A 15,646-nucleotide genomic window follows, 5' to 3' on the forward strand; every position below is an offset into this window, starting at 1 on the left:
GACTTCGACTCAGCCTTGATGGAGTTGCTGCATATCCTCAAGTCAAACTCCACTTGCACAACCTGCAAGCAAGGTCTCAACCTGGTTTGGGAGATTAATAGATTTGTGTCCCAACAACTCCCCCATCTGTAGAATAGACATCCCCTCCATGTTAAACAGAGTACCTTCACTAGACCTCTTTTAAGGGGAACCTGGATGACTGGATGGGAAAAGTACAGTTGTGTATACTTACCATAATTGCAGATGTTTGAGTGTATTCACTGTTGCAGTCATTACATTTGGGTAATCTGCTGGCAGGTTGCCCTCAGTTGGCCTGATTAACAAAGTCTTGGGTCCTGCATTGGTTGCTGTCCCTTCTTCCATGACGTCAGGTCGTCAGGGGTATAAAACATGCAGCCAACGTCATTACATCAGTTTTTCTTGCCCCAGATGATAGGTGCCCCCCTAATGGGGAGTAAATAAACATAAAAACACAAAGGTATACCTCCAACAAAAAGCAAATACACCAAAAAGGCTTTTAAACATAGTAAAGTAGAGGTATAGCCAGAAGAAATTAGGGGGCTGGAGGGAGAGTAACCAGGACTGCAACAGTGAAGACACTCCAACATCTACATTTATGCTAAGTGTACACAACTGTACTATGTTCTTCATGTTTCACTGTTGCAGTCATTACATTTGGGTAGATTCCTAAAGCTATGGTGGGGAGGAGTTTATATAGCATTAGGGCCAGCTATAAGGCCCTGTAAGACAGCAGTGGCAAGGGCAGCTCAGGATTTAGAGACAATTGGTAAATGATAATGCTTGGTGAAAGTATGTACAGAACTCCAGGTAGCATCTTCTAGGATGTCCCTGGTAGGAATACCTCTGAGAAAGGATGCAAAAGTAGATGCAGCCCTGGTGGAGTGAGATCTGATGCCCTGGGGATAGGTTTTCCATGGTGCTTATAGCAGGAATGAATGTAAGGGCTTATCCATTTAGAAATGGTTTGTTTTGAAATAGTCTTCCCCTCTGCCCCTGCAGCAAATGCTACCATCAGTTGTTCAGATTTTCTTCGAGGTTTAGTCCTGTCCAAGTAGAATCTAAGCTGTCTGTGCACATCCATGGAATGCAGAATCCATTCCCCTTTGTTCTGTGGATTGGGAAAGAAGGTTGGCAAATGATTGGACTGATTAAGAGCCACACTGGATACCACCTTGGGCATGAAGAATGGATTGGTCCTGAGTGACACCCTGTCTGCATGAAAGACGATGAAAGGCTCCACTGCCATAAGGGCCTGTAATTCAGACATCTTTCTAGCTGAAGTGATTGTTAAAAGGAAGGCTGTTTTCCAAGAATGAAATTTCAAGTCTGCAGTATTAGCTGGCTCAAAAGGAGGTAGAGTGAGTTTCTTCAATACAAAGTTAAGGTCCCAGGCAGGGGTTGGAGCTCTCCTGGGTGGTCTCAAGTTTTTTGCCCCTCTGAGGTACTGCTTGAGCACAGGATGAAAGAAGCGGGGAGGTTCTGTGTTATGAGCTGAAATGCTGAGGCATGGATTTTAATGGAGGAAAAAGTCAGGCCCTTGTGAAGCATCTCAGTTAAGTATTGCAAAATCTGAGGTAAACTGGGCACTGCTGTGCTCATCCTTTGAGATTGGTTCCAGGCACAGAATCTTTTCTATTTGTCAGCATGAGATTTTCTAGTACTACGTCTCCTTGCCTCCAAGATGACATCCATCACAGGTTTGCTGAGAGATCAGGGTGAATTTAAGTGATTAGCCAGGCTGCAATGTTCAATGTTGGAAGCTGAGGGTGCAGAATTTGGTTCTCCTGCTGAGACAGCAGGGAAGGGGTCTGAGGCAGGTGCCATGGAGATAAAGTACAGTTGTGTACACTTACCATAAATGTAGATGTTAGAGTGTATTCACTGTTGAAGTCATTACATTTGGGTAATCTGCTGGCAGGTTGCCCTCAGTCAGCCTGAATTCCAAAGTCTTGGGTCCTGCGCTGGTTGCCGTCTCCTCTTCCATGACGTCAGGTGTATAAAACATGCAGCCAATGCCATTTTCTTTAGTTTTTCTTACCCCAGATGTCAGGTGCCCCCAAACAGGTAGCAAATATATATATATATATATATATATATATACATATACACACACACACACATGCATAAATATAAACTTTACCTTCATCTACAAGCAAATACACCGCATAGGTTGTAGAAGATACAGAAGGAAAGATAAACTCCAGATTGAAAGGGGGATGACGGGAGGGTAACCTGGACTACAACAGTGAATACACTCGAACATCTACATTTATAGTAAGTGTACACAACTGTACTATGTTCTTCATGTTTCACTGTTGCAGTCATTACATTTGGGTAGAATCCCAAAGCTATAGTTGGGAGGCTGGAGCTAAACAGCATTAGGTGCAGCTATAAGGCCCTGCAGAACTGCAGTGGCAAAGCCTGCCCTGGACTTAGAATACAGAGGCAAATGATGATGCTTTGTAAAGGTGTGAACAGAACTCCAAGTAGCAGCCTCTAGAAAGTCTTTGGTTGGTACTCCTCTAAGAAAGACTGCTGAAGTAGCTGCAGCTCTGGTGGAATGAGACCTAATGCCCTTGGACACAGGTTTGCCATGGTGTAAGTAGCAGAAATGAATGCAGTGGCTTACCCACTTCGAAATAGTCTGCTTTGAAATAGCCTTTCCTTCTGATCCTGCAGCATATGTCACTAGTAATTGCTCAGTTTTTCTTAAAGCTTTAGTCCTGCTCAAGTAGAATCTTCGCTGTCTGTGTACATCTAAGGAATGCAGAATTCTCTCCCCCCTTGTTCTGCAGATTTGGATAAAAGGTTGGCAGATGAATAGTTTGGTTAAGAGCCACACTGGAAATCACCTTAGGCATAAATGTAGGATTTGTCCTCAGAGACACCCTGTCTGGGTAAAATATGATAAAAGGCTTACAGCCATGAGGGCCTGTAGCTCTGAAACTCTTTTTGCTGAAGTAATTGTTAGTAGCAGAGCTGTTTTCCATGATAAGAACTTTATATCAGCGGTAGCAGCTGGTTCAAATGGAGGAAGGGTGAGCTTTTCCAACACATAATTGAGATCCCATGCAGGTATTGGTGATCTTCTAGGAGGCCTTACATTTTTGGCTCCTCTAAGATACTGCTTTAGTAAAGGATGAGAAAAGATTGGTGGCTCTGTATTGTAATGAGCCGAAATGGCAGAGGCATGGATTTTAATTGATGAAAAAGATAGGCCTTTGTCAAGCATCTCAGTCAAGTATTGTAATATTTGAGTAATATTTGGTTCCGCTATATCAGTTCCTTGTGCTTGATTCCAACCAGATTTATCAGCATAAGATTTTTTGGTACTAGGCCTTCTGGCTTCCAAAATGACACCCATCACAGCTTTACTGAGAGGTGTTGTTTGTATAACTATGCTGCCAGGTTCAGTGTCTGGAGTTGTTTGTGCAGGATCTGATTGTTTTGCTGGGACAGTAGTTGAGGTCTTTGAGGTAAGGTCTAAGCTGGGTATTGAGACAAGTTCCTTAGGATTGGATACCAGTATTGGCGGAGCCAGTTTGGGGCAATTAGTATCATCTTTGGTTTCTCTTGTCTGAATTTTAGGAGGACCTTGGGAAGAAGAGGCAGAGGAGGAAAGACATAAATGGATAGGTTTTTCCAACTGAAGGACAGGGTGTCCACTTTTCATGCTTGTCTGTGATAAGTCCTTATGCAGAATCTTTTCAATTGATAATTTTGAGGAGAGGCAAATAGATCTATGTCTGGGCTCCCCCATTTCTTTGTTATCATGCTGAAGACTTGTGGATCTAGTTTCCACTTGTGAGGATCCATAAGGTTTCTGCTTAAATCGTCTGCCAGAGTATTTTGCTTTCCTGGCAAGAATTGAGCTTGAAGATGTATTTGGTAAGTCAAAGCTGTGTCCCACAGTGCCATGGCTAATCTGCAAAGGGGGTATGAAGGTGTGCCCCCTGCTTGTTTATATACCACATGACCGTGGTGTTGTCCGTCTTTATCAGTAGTTGTCTTGGATGAAGTAAGTCCTTGAAGGTTGTTAGGGCATTTTGAACAGCTAGCATCTATTTCTGGTTGATATGTAGATGCATTTGTTTTGGGGTCCATATGCCCTGAATGCATCTTCCTGCCATGTGGGCCCCCCAGGCATAATCTGATGCATCTGTTGTTAAGGTTTGTCTGGCAGGTGGTAGAGTGAAGGCCTGTCCCATGTTTTGGTGACATGCCTTTGCCCACCATAGAAACTCCTGTTGTAGGCAGGGAATGAGAGGAATCATTGTTTCCAGACTGTGACAATGTTGACTTAAACTTTTTAGGTACCATTGAAGTTTCCTCATATGCAGTCTTGCATATGGAATCAGTAGGATGCAGGATGCCATTAAGCCCAAAGCCTGCAGAATTTGTCTTGCAGATAACTGGGTTTTGTTGCCATCTGTTTGAAGTAAGTAGTCAGTTGCCTTTGCTTGTCTGGCGTGAGGTAAGCCATCTGGGCAGTTGTATTCAAGCTTGCACCCAGGAATGTTATCTTTTGAGAGGGTACCAGTTGTGATTTCTTTTCATTTAGTGTGTAGCCTAGGCATGTTAGAAGCCTTTTCACAAATGCCAGGTGTTGAAGAAGAATGTCCTTGTTCTCTGCTTGATTGAGACAGTCATCCAAGTAAGGATAAATTTGTATACTTCTTTGTCTGCAAAATGCAGTTACTGGTGCCAGGCACTTTGTAAAGACCCTGGGCGCAGTAGATAAGCCAAAGGGCAGTGCAGAGAATTGATAATGCATTAAGCCAGCCTTGAATCTGAGGTATCTTCTGCACGATTGTCTTATTGGGAAATAAAGTTATGCCTCTTATGTCTAACGTCACCAGCCAAGCATTCTTGTCCAGCATGGGCAGAAGCTGCTGCAAAGTCAGCATTTTGAATTTTGGAATGTCCAGGGATGTGTTCAAAATCGATAAATCCAGTATTGGCCGCCAGGCCTTGTCCTTTCTGGGTACCAAGAACAGTCTAGTAAAACCCTTGTCCTTTTTCCTGTTCTGGTACTGGCTGAATGGCTCCCATATCCATGAGGGATGTAACCTGTTTCTGTGCCTCTGCCCATTGATTTTTTGGCAGATCTGGCTAACCGTTTGCCATTGGCAGAGTATGGAAATGGTATCTGTATCCCTGTGATCCCATGTTTAGCACCCACTTGTCCTGGGTTATTAACTGCTAATTTTGAGCAAAAAGTGCTAATTTCCCCCCCTAAGGGTGCTGCCAAAAGATAAGTGCTTGGTGTAGGCAGAGGGAAGTCATTGGGACTGTTTTCTGTAGGTTTGCGCTTTACCTCCTCCAGATTTGAAGGTAGAAGCGCCCCATTGCTTTGACCTGTATGAATCTTGTGCCTGGTATCTGGAACCCTTAGGGCGTCTGAATTTGCCCCTTTGAGCTCTGTCTGACACAGGAAAGGACAATTTTTTTGTAGGCCAGTGTCTACTGAATCTTCGTGGCTGCACTTGTAAGAAGTCTTTTACAGTTTGCATAAACTTAGCTTTGTCTTCCATTTTCTTTAAAACCTCTTCTGCCTTAATACCAAACAGAGAATCATGCTGTAAAGGTGCATCTAGCAATTTAGCTTTAACATGATCAGGCAAATTTTGTTCCTTTAGCCAGGCATGCCTCCTAATCACAGATCCAGTAACTGCGGCCCTGCAGGAGGCGTCTAAGGAATCAAAACCACATTGCAAAGTATGCTTTCCAACCTGTTCAGCTGCATGCAATAATTCCTGCAATTCTTTATTTTCTGCATATTCAGAAATCAACATCATTTTCTGTTTCAGCCATCCCATAACATGTTGTTGATACTTGAGCATATGAAAATGACAGTTTAAGGCCCTAATTGCCAAGGCTGCAGATGTATAAACCTTTTTCCCCATCTGTCCAGTGCCCTTGAATCTCTGCCAGAAGGGGTAGGATTTTTTGCTGTTGAGGCCTTAACTCCCTTTGGACCCTGTGAAATAGTTTCAGGATCAGCAGCAGGGTTTCTAAATAAAAATTTGAGAGTCAGGGACCCTGTAATATGTCAGGCTTGCTGGAAGCCAGACGTAAGGAGTCAGGGGTCAAGCCTGACTCCGAAAACACATCATCCACAATGTCTAAAACGGGGTATGGCTAAAGGCCTGTGCTGAGGGAGAAGGAAATCCCTGAGCCTCTTTTTTTGATTCTGAAAAATCTTGACTCTCCCAGTGAAAATGCTCCCTCAAAGTATGCAAGGTTTCTCCAAATGAATAATCCTCAGGAGGTGATGCAGATGGTATAGACTTCCTCTGCATCATAATCCTCATAGGGAGGTGTAGATAATTCCTGATCAGAAGAGGAATCAGAAGAAACAGAAACCTAATCTGAAGATTCATAATCAGTGTCTTGCCTAGGCCTCTTATCTGGACAGTGATGGGAACCCCTGATCAAGGTAATAAGGTCTTCAGCCATTTTGATCTGTTTTTTAGGCATAGAGGCCTGTGCACGTGGCTCATGCGTCGTTTTTTTAGTTTTAGAAGTTGCTTTTGTCTTTGGTTTTGCAGCTGTCGTCGGTTTGATATACAAATGTTGAGGCCTGAATACACCCTCAGAAGCCAGTGCCTGCTCAGCAGCTCTGGACCTATCCGAGGGAGATACATCCATGAGTCCAATACTTTTGAGTATCTCGCAGCATGCCGTACTCCACATGGGTGTCGGTAGGGGCTTGTGACTCGAAAGTAGCGGGCATCAGGGGCTGCAAAAGCATCTCACTGAGTACCGGCGAACTAGCGAATGATTTAGGAGAAGCTTCATCAGTTTTGGACCTCGACTGTCTCTCTCTGTCCTTTTCTTTGCGTTTTTTATGTACTCCGGTAGTCGGATTGCTATCAGATGACATTTCTGGGTAGTTAAATCTCCTTCCAAAATACTTTGAAGCAAAAATATACCGACGCTTAATAGTGCATTGGTTAAATCTAGCACAAAACTGACAGCCAGGCACGTTGTGATCAGGGCCTAGGCAAGGAATACAGTATAAATGGAAATCCTTATGAGGTATTTGCTTCCCACAAGTAATACAATTATTAACTTTTTCTGACATCGGTATGGAGCAAGAAAAAAAAAAGTTTCCCCAATGGGGTACTTAGCTTTAGTGAAGACTTCGGTTCTGAAACTCAAACTCGAATATTTCAGGAGTCGGACAATTGGCACTTGCGAAATGATTCCACTTCGGGCACCGCACAGCAAGAAAGACTAAAGAAAATGGCGTCGGCTGCATGTTTTATACCCCTGATGACCTGACGTGATGGAAGAGGAGACAGCAACCGACGCAGGACCCGAGACTTTGGAATTCAGGCTGACTGAGGGCAACCTGCCAGATTACCCAAATGTAATGACTGCAACAGTGAAACATGAAGAACATCTGCGACACACTGTGCAGGAGGGGGTACCAGTGTTGGCGCGGCCAGTCTGGAGCAATCAAGATCATCCCTGGGTTGTCCTGTTTGACTTATAGTAGAACTCTGGAGAGCAGAGACAGCGGGGGGAAAGTGTAGGCCGATAGGTTTTCCCAGCTGAAGGACAGAGCATCCACTTTCCAGGCTCGTTTGTGGGGAGTCCTTGTGCAAAACTTGTCCAAATGGTAGTTCTGGGGGGAGGCAAATAGATCTATGTCTGGGCTCCCCCATTTGCTTGTAAACATGTTGAAAATCCTTGGCTCCAGTTTCCACTCGTATGGGTCCATGAGGTTTCTGCTTAGTCTGTCTGCCAGCGTATTTAATTTTCCTGGCAGGAACTGAGCTTGTAGGTGCACTTGGTAGCTCAAGGCTGTGTTCCACAATGCCACGGCTAGTCTGTAGAGGGGGTAGGAATGTGTACCCCTCTGCTCGTTTATGTACCACATAACCGTGGTGTTGTCCGTCTTTACCATTAGTTGTACTGGAAGAATGTAGACCTTGAAGGCTGTCAGAGCATTCTGTACAGCTAACATTTCTTTCTGATTGATATGTAGGTGCATTTGACTTGGGTTCCATTTGCCCTGAATGCACTTCCCTGCCAGGTGAGCCCCCCATGCATAGTCTGATGCATCTGTAGTTAGGGTTTAGGCGGCAGGGGGTAGTGTGAATGGTAGTCCCTTGTTTTGGTGGCAGGCCTCTGCCCACCAGAAGAACTCCAGGCGTAGGCAAGGAATGATGGGAATCATTGTTTCCAGGCTGTGAGAATGTTGACTCCATAGACTTTTTAGATACCACTGTAGTTTCCTCATATGCAGTCTTGCATATGGAATTAGAAGAATGCAGGAGGCCATGAACCCCAAGGCTTGCAGTATTTGTCTTGCAGATAGCAGGGTTTTTGTGGCCACTTGTTTGAAATAGGTTACCAAATGAATTTGCTTTTCTGGCGTGAAGTAAGCCATCTGGGCAGTTGTATTCACGCTTCCTCCCAGGAATATAATTTGTTGACAGGGTACCAGTTGAGATTTCTTTTCGTTTATGGTGTACCTCAGACAAGTTAGAACCCCTTTTACAAACGCCAGATGATTCAAAAGTATGCCCTGGCTTTCTGCCTGAATTAGACAATCATCCAGGTATGGGTATATTTGAATACTTCTTTGCCTGCAAAATGCAATAACTGGAGCCAGGCACTTTGTGAATACCCTGGGTGCAGTAGACAAGCCAAAGGGCAGTGCAGATAACTGATAATGCGTGTAGCCTGCTTTGAAGTGAAGGTATCTTCTGCAAGATTCCCTGACTGGGATGTGCAGGTATGCTTCTTTTAAATCTAGTGTTGCCAACCAGGCATCTTTGCCTAGCACAGGAAGTAATTGGTGAAGAGTCAGCATCTTGAATTTTGGAATCTCCAAAAAGGTGTTTAGAGTAGACAGGTCCAGGATTGAATGCCATGATTTGTCTTTTCTAGGTACCAGAAAAAGTCTGGAGTAGAAACCTTGTCCCTTTTCCTCTTCTGGTACCAGTCGAATAGCCCCCATGCTAAAGAGGGAAAGTACTTGTTTTTGAGCCTCTGTAAACTGATTTGGGGGCTGGTCTGGCCACCTACTTGGTGTTGGCAATGTGTAGAAATGAAATTTGCATCCCTGGGACACTATATTTAAACCCATTTGTCCTGGGTTATGAGTTCTCAGTTCTTTGCATGAAGAGCAATCTTTCCCCCCCCAAAGGGGCAGTCAAAAGATAAGTGCTTGGGAATTTTAAAAGGAAGTCATTGAGACAGTTTACTATAGGGGGGGTGTCTTATTATTTCTACATTTGGAAGTGGAGGCCCCCCACTGCTTGGTTCTGAGAGTCCTCTGGGACTGAAACCTGGGGTTTTTGCTGTGTCTGGGTTTGGCTTGTGAAAACCTGAAAGGGACTGGAAAGGACCAATTGTTAGAAGACCAGTGCCTACTAAATCTAGGAGGTTTCACTTGTAAAAATCTTTAACAGTTTGCATAGATTTAGCTTTATCTTCCATCTTAACAACTTCAGCCTTGTTGCCAAACAGGCGGTCCTGATTTAAAGGAGCATCCAACAATTTAGCTTCAACATGATCAGGCAAAGATTGCTCCTTAAGCCAAGCATGCCTTCTAAGCACAGACCCAGTAACAACAGCCCTGCAAGAGGCCTGTAAAGAATCAAAACCACATTGCAAAGTATGTTTTCCAACTTGTTCATCAGAATGCATTAAGTCCTGTAAATCTTTATTTTCCACACAGTCAGGAATCAACATCATTTTCTGTTTAAGCAGTCCAATAACATGTTGCTGATATTTTAACATATGAAATCGGCAGTTTAAAGCTCTGATTGCCAAGGTTGCAGAAGTATAAACCTTTTTACCCCATCCAGCGCCCTGGAGTCTCTGTTAGAAGGGGTAGGATTTTTAGCAGCAGAAGCCTTAATGACCTTGGGCCCCTGAGAAATAGTCTCTGGATCTGCAACAGGATTTTTGAAAAGGAACTTGAGGGACTCAGGAACCCTGTAGTATCTGTCAGGTTTACTAGGAGCAGGAGGCAGGGAATCAGGGGCCAAACTGGATTCCGAGAACACATCATCAACAATGTCTAGTACAAGCAGTATAGCCAAAGGCCTATGCTGAGGTAGAAGGAAATCACTAAGCCTCTTTTTTGAATCAGAAAAATCCTGGCTTTCCCAGTGGAAATGCGTCCTTAAAGTATGTAAAGTTTCCCCAAAAGAAAAATTCTCAGGAGGGGAAGCAGAGGGAATGGAATCCTCTGCATCAGAATCCTCATAAGTAGGTATGGACATATCCAGGTGATCAGAAGTGTCAGAAGAAACAGAATCCTGATGAGAAGATTCATAATCAAGCTCAGCCCTAGGCCTCTTGGGGGGGGGGGGGGTGAATACCCCTGATTAGAGTTATTAGATCTTCAGCCATTTTTATAATTTGTTTTTTAGGCATAGGGGCCTCAGCATGTGGCCTGGGCATCTGTTTTTTAGACATGGATCGAGATTTAGACCTTAGTAATGAAGGTCGATTTATGAACATCGATTTAATATGCAAGTCTGTAGGCCTCAATACACCCTCAGAAGCCGGTGCCTGCACAGTGGCTCCAGACCCATCCAAGGCAGAGACATCCGTGGGTTCCATAGTTGAAGTATCTCACAGCATACCGGACTCCGAATGGGTCTCAGTAGAGGAAGTAGCAGGTATCAAGGGCTGCGAAAGTGTCTCGCTGAGTACCGGTGAACTGGTGACTGGCTTAGGAGAAGCGTCGTCAGCAGTTTTGGACCTTGGCGGCCTGTCTCTGTCTTTATCTTCATATTTTTTTGGAATCTCGGTAGTCGGATGGCTAACCGATGACATTTCTGGATAATTAAACTGAGAACCGAAACATTTAGAGGCAAAAATCTACAGATGACAGATAGTGGGCTGATTAAATAAAGCACAAAACCAACAGCAAGGTACGTCATGGTCAGGGCCTAGGCAAGGAATACAGTACGAATGAAAATCTTTAGGAGGTATTTGCTTTCCACAAGTAATGCAATAATTAACTTTTACTGACATCAGTAAGGAGCAAGAAAAAGTTTCCCCAAAGGGGTACTTAGCTTTAAGTTGAAGACTTCGGTTCTGAAACTCGAAAATGAAAATTTCAGGAGTCTGCCGACCAGCACTTGCGAACTGCTTCTGCTTCGGGCACCGCACGGCAAGAAAGACTGATGTAATGCCATCAGCTGCATGTTTTATACCCCTGATGACCTGACGTCATGGAAGAAGGGACAGCAACCGAAGCAGGACCCAAGACTTTGTTAATCAGGCCGACTGAGGGCAACTTGCCAGCAGATTACCCAAATGTAATGACTGCAACACTGAAACATGAAGAACATCAGAAAATATATCCCCTGGAATCCCACCTGTGTCCCTGCTGGACAGGGCTAACAGGTGCAGACTTTGTAGGAACTTGGGTGAAATTCTTGGCTAGGCTTATAAGGGCCTCCGGGCCAATAGGCTAGTATTGTCCTATGAACCTAATCCCTGAAAACATTCCAAGGGAGAACAGGGACCAGAAAAGGAGTATCTGGTCGATCAACCAATGGAACACTTTCTTCACAAAAGGCAAGAGAAGGAGATTCACAGGGCAGAAGTGCTGTGTCCAAATTGATCTGATGCATCACTGACTCTTCCTCATGTGCAGTCCGACAAATGGAATCATATGTATTGCTGACACCTTGAAGCCAAAGCACTCAATTTCTTGCAAAGGTCATTTCCAAAATCAAGAGGGATTGGAAATAAGCCTTCAAACTAGACTTCTTTTTCCTGCGGAAAAAAAGCTATCATTCCAAAACCATCCAGCTGACATCCAAGGGAAACTGGTTTCAGAGAAAACTGTAGGGTGGAGGTCTTCAGATTTAGAGTAAAACCTAGGCACAGAAGCAGATCCAGTGTGAATTGTATGAACTGTAGGCCCCTGCAAATTATTATTTTTTTTTTAAATTGAAGCAGCCTGGATCAAAAAGGTGCCTGAATGGGTCTATGTCACTTGGTCGATGAACATTTGTTGAAACCCGCATGACTGACAATGCAGTTTGTCGACCGTTTTGACTGAGATTGTGGCACAGTTGGGATTGGGGAATATACCCTTTTCCCCACAGTAGTGCAATATCGGAGTTGCATATATAATTTGCAGGGGGTGTAGGGGGCTTTCCCCCTGCAAAAACATTGTTTTTGTGTTAATGTTAATCAACAAACTGCACTGTCGATCATTTGATCTCGACCATGTGCACTGTTGATCATGAGGTCTCAACCATGTGTATTTCGACAATGTCATTTGGTCAACTAAAATAGATCTGTTTGAAGAAGGGTAGATGTGGATACCTTGGAGTTTGCAGTGCTTTTTCCAACAAGGCTAGGCAGGTTGTAAATACTCTTGGAGCTGTAGAAATATCAAAGTAAAATTAGAGCACTGAAAATTAACCCCCCCCTCCCAAAAAAAAAAAAAAACTCTTAAGAATTTTCTGTGATTTTTTTTCACTGGACAGAAAAGTGAAGGCAGGCATCCTTCAAATCCAAGGTAAGCAGACAGGCTTGTATTAAGAAACATAGGAAGTAAGCTTTGGAGAGACAGTAACTTGAATTCTGGGATATTTAGAAAAGTGTTTAGGGTGGATAAGTCGAAAATGCATCTCCATGTGCCCTCTTTTCCTGGTATGAGAGCAGCTTATCACAAACCCCTTTCCTTTTGCGAGGATGGATTGATTCTATTAGCCACTGATGGAATAACTCCAGTAGGAATAGGGGAAAAACAGATGGTGTTGGTTTTGTGGCACTTGGGGAATTCTTGATGGTGTTGATTTTGTGGCACTTGGGGAATTCTTGATGGAACCAGAGGGAGGTGTGCTCAGAATGCAGCTGTCCGATGAAGGGGAAAGCACTGTGAAAGTCTTCCTGAAAGAACAGTAGAAGGGTTGCTGAGGCGGGGGGTGGGGGGTAATAGGAGGGAGAAGGATACTTAAATTGAAGCTTTAGTAATAAAAGGATCCTTTCGTCCTTCAATGGTTGCCTTTGACTTATCTTGAGACTTTTTCTTTGTGATTTTCTTTCTTTTTTTCTGTGACATTTGACTTTTATGAAAAAAGTGCCTAGCTTTAAAGCGTTAATTCCTGCAGAATTTTTGTATGAGGGAAGAGAAAATGCTGTTTAAAAGCTTGCATAATTTTCTGCCTTTCTAGCAATTTATGGAAAATTTCAGCAGAGGCTGCTTCAAAAAGAATGCCTTTGTCTAAAGGGTCAACTAAAAAGCTCAGCCTAAATCATCTGGTAAGGAGTGTAATCAAAGCCGAGAGTCTCCCCTTAGAACAAAAACAATAGGTATTGCCCTGAAAGAGGCACTTGCAGTAGAATGTCTTGCTACTTGTATAACACAATTAAGTACAGTCTGTAATGCAAATTTATTGTCAAGAGTCAGTAATATTAGAAGTGACCTTATTCATGTTATTAAAAATAGACAAAAATTATCTACTCATATGGGTCTGGCGTCTGGTAGTTAAAGGCATGGAAAGAGTTGCAGCTGTGTACACTTTCTTCTCACACCTCTCCACATACACAGCGCTACTGTTCTTATCATTTGGCACAGAATTTGTAGATAGAGGAGTTTAAATGGCTTTGTCAGATTCCAAACAAGGTCTGAGGGAGGATTCTTGCAGAAATGTTTATGTGAATATAGCATTTTATAAACCCAATTATGTGAATGTGGCACTTTATAAAACCTTTCAGGTTTTAGGGGCAGGTGACTGTGACTCGGGTGTCAGGTATGCAGACAAGAAGGTGTCTGTAAAGCAATAAGCACAACAGGAATAACTGAAGGCTTTGGAACATCCAAGTTTAATAGGCCATAATATATATATATATATATATATATATATATATATATATATATATATATATATATACACATATATATATACACACACACATATATATATATATATATATATATATATATATATATTTTTTTTTTTAATATCAGATTGGTTTGGCTTCCCACTGGAAGTGCTGCATCACTTTCAACATAGTTTCACCGAAGGAAAATTTCTCCAAAGGAGAGTCAGGAGACAGTGTCATTTTGACTCAAGTCTAGTAGGGGAATAAATCTAGGAAGAATAAGCTAAAAATTCCACATATGAATCTGAAGACTCATCTTCTGAGGAAGTACCTCTCTTTAGAAAAGAACTGTGGAGGCTTCAGAGGCATACACACTTTAAACCACCAGTAAAAAATAAGAAGTTATGTACCTACCATAACGTTCCATGTTAGTTGTCTTCTTCTCGCCTTCTTTCTTGCTGGATGGGTTCGGAGCTGATCCTCGGCTCTGACTCGGCCAATACTAAAGCTCGAGAGCTAATTCCACCAGCTCGAGGCTCCTCTATATCCCACAATGCTAGGCGGTAACTACTCAGATCTCGTTTGATAGCTAGACCAAGCAATTCTAGTCTCCTGAATGGAGAAGGGTAACCCACCTCTATATAAACTTGAGTGAAAGGTAACCTAGACCTAACAAAAGGGCAAATAGAGGTGGAAGACGTGTGGGAATGACAACTTCCAGAGGAAGATCACAAAAAAGAGGGAATTCCTATCGGTCTGTCCAGGCTTGGGGGAAGGAGGGTGGGATGCAAGAAAGAAGGCGAGAAGAAGACAACTAACATGGAACGTTATGGTAGGTACATAACTTCTTAATGTTAAGTTGTCTATCTCGCCTTCATTCTTGCTGGATGGGACCGCGTCCCTAGCACCTTATCCCAGGTCGCCTATTGGAACAGACTCTTGAGAACAGTGGAACCAAAGTTGGCACGGTTTCTGGAGACCATGTTCAATTTGTAATGTGAAATGAAGGTATGAGGAGAAGCCCAGGTGGCTGCTGCACAAATGGAATCTATTGGCAGCCTATTCTGAAAAGCTACAGATGTAGCTAATGCCCTGGTTGAATGAGCTCTAGGTCTTGAAGGCAATTTTTGATGTCTGATTTCATAGATGAAGGTAATTATAGAGGTAAGCCATCTAGAAAGGGACACTTTAGTAACTGGAAGGCCCAATTTTCCTTCCGTATAAGACAGGAAAAGCTGATCAGATTTCCTGAATTGTTTAGTCCTGTCTAAATAATACCCAAGTTGGCGGTGAACATCCAGAAAATGTAGCTTTTGTTCCGACCTGTTTGAATAGTTAGGGAAAAAGACGGGGAGATCAATAATTTGGTTTAGGTTTGTTTGAGAGGAAACCTTAGGTAAAAAGGATGGATTAGTACGGAGGGAAACTCTATCTTTGTGAAAAACTAAGTAAGGAGGACGACTGCACAGAGCATGGAGTTCAGATACCCTTCTCGCTGAAGTTATGGCTACCAGAAAAAGTGTCTTCCAAGACAGCAACTTCAGAGAACATGAAGCCGCTGGTTTGAAGGGGGAAGGATCAAGGATGCCAGAACCAAGTTCAAGTCCCACTGAGGCGGGGGATCTTTGATTGTAGGTTTAAGAAGAAATATGCCCCTTAAAAAGGCTTTGCAGAGCTTGTGAGCCATGATGCTAGACTCTGAGACACCTACATGATAATTAGATATGGCAGCCAGTTGAACTCTAATGGTAGATGAAGAAGAGCCTAAATGAAAGAGTTCTGCTAGAAAGTCTAGAATAGACTG

This window comes from Protopterus annectens, chromosome 2.part2, assembly GCF_019279795.1.
Source record: "Protopterus annectens isolate FY-2018-M chromosome 2.part2, PAN1.0, whole genome shotgun sequence".
Taxonomy (NCBI): Eukaryota; Metazoa; Chordata; order Ceratodontiformes; family Protopteridae; genus Protopterus; species Protopterus annectens.